At 49.0% G+C, this 6,000-nt stretch overlaps 1 protein-coding gene across 1 annotated transcript in view; it reads left to right on the top strand.

Annotated features, from left to right (window-relative positions):
- The first annotated feature begins 2,162 nt into the window (after positions 1–2,162).
- SRPX2 (sushi repeat containing protein X-linked 2) overlaps positions 2,163–6,000 on the top strand; it is a 101,679-nt gene continuing 97,841 nt past the window's right edge. Inside the window, exon 1 of the mRNA XM_040325018.1 lies at positions 2,163–2,289. The gene's annotated coding sequence lies outside the window, so the exon portion shown is untranslated. The remainder of the gene's footprint in view (positions 2,290–6,000) is intronic.

The raw sequence follows: 6,000 nt of genomic DNA, 5'->3' as shown, positions 1-6,000 counted from the left end.
ATAGAGCGACAATTAAAAAAAAAAAATGCAGTATTTTTTACTTTTTGCTATAATAAATATCCCCAAAAAAGACATATAAAAAAAATAGTTTTACTCAGTTGAGGCCGATACATATTCTTCTACATATTTTTGGTAAAAAATTTAAAAAAAAAACACAATTTTTTTATTTTTTTTATAAAGGATTGTTAGAATACAATGTGGGCGTAGGGAGCTTTTACGCCTATCAGCTTTGTTCTCGTTGGCTTTGGCTTCTATACAAACAGTGTACAAAGCAATCTCTTGCAAAGCATTTGCACCTGGACCGATACCACTATTTTATGACTGAGTACCAATTACCAGTACTCACCGATACAGATTACCAATACTTTTGTTTATTTTTTGTCATATGGTAGTGGTACCAATATGCAGCACTAATGAGGTATGAACTGTTAGTATTTTTTTTTTTTTTTACAATTTTTTTAATATTATTTTTACAATTTATAATTTTTGTGTACAATGTTTATTTTTTTTTTATTTTTTTTTGGGGGGGGGGGGTGGATGGTGTCAGTGTTTTTTTTTTAATTATTATTACTACAATTTAACCTTTAATTATTTATCATTCTCTCTTTTTTTGTATTTATCAGCCCTGTGGGGGGGGGGGGGGCTTTTGTGAGAGATCAGAGTTCTAAACAGACCCCTAAGATCTCCCCTTTGAGACACAGATTCCCCAGTCCCTTTCTCTGCAGCCTCAGCTGTGCATTCGGAAGAGGAAGATGCCAGTAAATGACAGATTCAGTTGGGAGCATGAAATTGTCCAAAATGTCTTGGTCCTGCATTCCTGGCAATGGTGGGTCCTGCATTCCTGGCAATGATGGGTGCTGCATTCATGGCAATGGTGGGTGCTGCATTTCTGGCAATGGTGGGTGCTGCATTCCTGGCAATGGTGGGTGCTGCATTCCTGGCAATGGTGGGTGCTGTATTTCCGCCATTTACGTTAACGTCTAAACAAATGACGTCCGTGCGACGTCATTTAGCGCAATGCACGTCAGGTAATTTTCTCGACGGAGCATGCGCAGTACGTTCGGCGCGGGAACGCACCTAATTTAAATGGTGCTCGCCCCATTTGAATTAGGCGGGCTTGCAAGTTTACAGGTAAGAGCTTTGTGAATCAGGCACTTACGCTGTAAACCTGCGGCGGTGTAATGTAAATGGGATACGTTACGCCGCCGCGGAGTAACGTAATTCTACCTGAATCTGGCCCTGCATTCCTGGCAATGGTGGGTCTGCAGATGGGCATTTGTGAGGCTGCAGATGGGCACTGACCCTTATTTTGCATTCCTGGCAATGGTGAGTCTGCATTCCAGGCAATGGTGGGTGCTGTATTCCTGGCAATGGTGGGTGCTGCATTCCTGGCAATGGTGGGTGCTGCATTCCTGGCAATGGTGGGAGCTGCATTCCTGGCAATGGTGGGTGCTGCATTCCTGGCAATGGTGGGAGCTGCATTCCTGGCAATGGTGGGAGCTGCATTCATGGCAATGGTGGGTCTGCAGATGGGCATTTGTGAGGCTGCAGATGGGCACTGACCCTTATTTTGCTTCACAGTTGTTCATTTAAAATGTAAGCTTTTTTCCTGAAACTTCCCTCTTAAAGTGAAGGTGTGTGTTATACACAAATAAATACGATATATCCAAATAACACGCCTGAGCTCATCTCTTTATGCACACACAGCCACAAAGGCAGGATAATTCGTGTTGGGCCGTGTATTAGTTGCTCGGAGGAACACACTTAGTCCGAATTTTAATGGTTCGAAGGATGTCGGGCAAATGGTCGGCCCTCACGCATGTTCACATCATCAAATCTGGCCCTCTTTGAAAAAAGTTTGGACACCCCTGCCCTATATAAATCTGATACAATAGTAATAATAATAAATCAAGAACATTACCTGCTTAACAATATTAAAAATTTTAGAAAAAAACTTTCTTGCTGGGAAAACTGTAAGACATTCTTCTCCGTTGGGCTCAGTAGGAGAAGGCGGCGCCCCGTCAAAGGGGGAGTGTGGCCTTTGCCCAGGGTCTGCTCAATGATGCTTTTCCATATCACCAAAATGACAGAGCCAAGCTGCCGTTTGGCAAACATCCATCTCCTCCTCCAACCCCCCCCCCCAGTCCTCCCCACGTTTCTAGTATGACTCCATAGAAGAAGAAACTGTCTGCCGGGAATCCAGACGTCTGAACATCTGCACCGCGAGATCAGTTGTCCGGTCGCACGCAGCAATTCTATGACTGAAGTTTCTCGACTCTATAAAAGCCGGTAAGAGAAGGTGATGGCGGGTTTACATCACTATAAGGGGGTCTGTCAGACAATCCGTGTACATTTTATATCTATATCTGTAACATATCTGTGGACTGTGCTATTAACCACTTCAGCCCCGGACCACTTGGCTGGTTAAAGACCGGGCCACTTCTTGCGATTCGCCACTGCGTCGCTTTAACTGACAGTTGCGCGGTCGTGCGCCGTGGCTCCCAAACAAAATTGATGCCCTTTTTCCCCCCACAAATAGATCTTTCTTTTGGTGGTACTTGATCACCTCTGCGGTTTTTATTTTTTTGCTTGCCTTGGGGCACTGTTCCTCTGGAGACACAATTCTTCCCACTGACATCAATGATGGGGCACAATTCTTCCGACTGACTGAAACCAACAATGGGGCACTATTCTTCCTACTGGCACCAATGATGGGATTCCCCCCACTACAAATGATTGGACATTATTCCTCCCACTGACACCAGGGGCACCATTTTTCCTACTACTGACACCAATAATGGGTTACTATTCCTCCCACTACCAATGATTTGGCACTATTGCTTCCACCGACACCAATGATGAGACACGATTCCTCCCATTGACACCAATCATGGGACACTATTCCTTTCTCTGACACCAATCATGGGACACTATTCCTTTCTCTGACACCAATCATGGGACACCAATCATGGGACACTATTCTTTCTCTGACACCAATCATGGGACACTATTCCTTTCACTGACACCAATGAGGGGACACTATTCCTCCCACTGATACCAGAGATGGGACGCTATTCCTCCCACTGACACCAATGATAGGACACTATTCCTCCCACTGACACCAAGGATGGGACACTATTCCTCCCACTGATACCAAGGATGGGACACTATTCCTCCCACTGATACCAATGATGGGACACTATTCCTCCCACTGACACCAACGATGGGGCACTATTCATCCTACTCACAGCAATGATGGGGTATCATTTCTCCCACTAAGACCAACATCCGGCCCCTCTAAAATCTGAAGGACAGTAAACTGCCCCTTTGTTTAGAAAGTTTGGAGACCCCTGGACAGGTATGGACTGGCCATTGGGACTACAGGGAGTTTCCCGGTGGGCCGATGGCTCAGTGGGCTGGCTTCAGTGACAGCGGACTGCCGCCCCCCTCCGCTCCTCTGTCTCTCCCTCCTCACAGCACTCACCTGGAGGGAACAAAGAAGCAGGGGGAGGACCAGAGGAGCATGGGGGGAGGGGACAGACAGCTGACTCAACAGCTATAGCCTGGGAGTTTCTCACTTCTGCCTAATTTTGTCCCATAAGGGGGGGGAACCGGAAAAGATATCCAGCCCGTTGATGACATAAGTGAAGAAGATGGTGGCATTGGACCCATCATGTGGTGCATAGGTGTGCGCAGTCTATGGCATTAGGGTGTGCACCCCAAACCTCAAACACACACAACTGATCACTCACGATGTTCATTCAGAAAGGGAAGGGGATGGTCAATTAAATATTTACCAGCCCCTTCCTCCACTCAGTTAAAACATCCTTGCAGCAACAGCTGGCTGGAGAGGAGGGAAGCTGGTAGCACTGCAGGGGGCAGAAGGGAGCCAGGGAAGTAGGGGCAATCTATGCTGTAGAGCAGGGGTCTCCAAACATTATATACAAAGGGACTTTTTTTTGTCCTTCAGAGTCTTGGAGGGCTGAACTTTGGCAAGCGGGGTGGAAATTTTCCTGGCATCAGTGGGACTTAACATATGGTATTAGGGGGAGAAATCGTGCCCCATCGTTTGTATCATAGGGAGGAATATTGACCCATTAGTGGTGTCAGTGGGAGAAATGGCGCTCCACTGTCGGTGTCAGATGTCAGAATAGTGTCTCGTATCAGTGGGAGGGATACTGCCCCAAGGGCCGGATAAAGGCAAGCAAAGGGCCGCATCAGGCCCTCGGGTTGCAGTTTGGAGACCACTGCTGTATAGGTGTGCACACTGCTGTATAGGTGTGCACCGTCTATTGCATTAGGGTGTGCATCAGGCCCTTGGGCCGCAGTTTGGAGACCACTGCTGTAGAGGGTGATTAGGGTGTGCCTGGGCACACCTGGCACACCCTGTGCACATGCCTATGATGTGGTGGCCTTTTTGAGAATTTCAGTAGGACAATGCCGGATTTGCTGAACATGTGTGTATGTGATTTGAAGCTAACCCGGAAAGAAGAAAAGGGGGGAAAAAAAAACAATTAGGGAGGGGGCAGGGCCGCCTTAATAGCATCATGGGCCCCTGGGAAAAGTAATGCTCTGAGGCCTCTAAAAGCCTGTCCCAATTTACGCACCTACTCTCAAAAATTTAAGTATAAATAGTTGATAGAATTAAACCTAATAAAATAGATTTCAAACAATAATAAAACATGCCATAAATCAAAGACTAATCAACACAAAGGGCACAGTACAGGGGGAGAGTCAGGAGGGCAGAATACTGGGATCAGGAGGGCACAGTACAGGGGGAGAGTCAGGAGGGCAGAATACTGGGATCAGGAGGACACCGTACAGGGGGAGAGTCAGGAGGGCAGAATACTGGGATCAGGAGGGCACAGTACAGGGGGAGAGTCAGGAGGGCAGAATACTGGGATCAGGAGGACACAGTACAGGGGGGGAGAGTCAGGAGGGCAGAATACTGGGATCAGGAGGGCACAGTACAGGGGGGAGAGTCAGGAGGGCAGAATACTGGGATCAGGAGGGCACAGTACAGGGGGGAGAGTCAGGAGGGCAGAATACTGGGATCAGGAGGGCACAGTACAGGGGGGAGAGTCAGGAGGGCAGAATACTGGGATCAGGAGGGCACAGTACAGGGGGGAGAGTCAGGAGGGCAGAATACTGGGACCAGGAGGACACAGTACAGGGGGGAGAGTCAGGAGGGCAGAACACTGGGATCAGGAGGGCACAGTACAGGGGGGAGAGTCAGGAGGGCAGAATACTGGGATCAGGAGGGCACAGTACAGGGGGGAGAGTCAGGAGGGCAGAATACTGGGATCAGGAGGACACAGTACAGGGGGGAGAGTCAGGAGGGCAGAATACTGGGATCAGGAGGGCACAGTACAGGGGGGAGAGTCAGGAGGGCAGAATACTGGGATCAGGAGGGCACAGTACAGGGGGGAGAGTCAGGAGGGCAGAATACTGGGTTTAGGAGGGCACAGTACAGGGGGGAGAGTCAGGAGGGCAGAACACTGGGATCAGGAGGGCACAGTACAGGGGGGAGAGTCAGGAGGGCAGAATACTGGGATCAGGAGGGCACAGTACAGGGGGGAGAGTCAGGAGGGCAGAATACTGGGATCAGGAGGACACAGTACAGGGGGGAGAGTCAGGAGGGCAGAATACTGGGATCAGGAGGACACAGTACAGGGGGGAGAGTCAGGGGGGCAGAATACTGGGATCAGGAGGGCACAGTACAGGGGGGAGAGTCAGGAGGGCAGAATACTGGGATCAGGAGGGCACAGTACAGGGGGAGAGTCAGGAGGGCAGAATACTGGGATCAGGAGGGCACAGTACAGTTTATGGGACGTTGGCCGGGACATGGCCATCCCGGGACAGCTTAGTAGAAAGCGTGACTGTCCCAGGAAAGTATGATGTAATGCAAGATTATCATGGGGCCCCGGGCAGTGCCCAGAGGTGCCCATGCATTAAGACAGCCCTGGGAGGGGGGGTTGTTGGTGGCAAGTAGTTGCCAAG

The sequence above is a fragment of the Rana temporaria genome, chromosome 9 (assembly GCF_905171775.1).
Source record: "Rana temporaria chromosome 9, aRanTem1.1, whole genome shotgun sequence".
NCBI lineage: Eukaryota > Metazoa > Chordata > Amphibia > Anura > Ranidae > Rana > Rana temporaria.
Note: the sequence above shows the minus strand (reverse complement) of the source record. Positions and strands in the feature narration are given on the sequence as shown.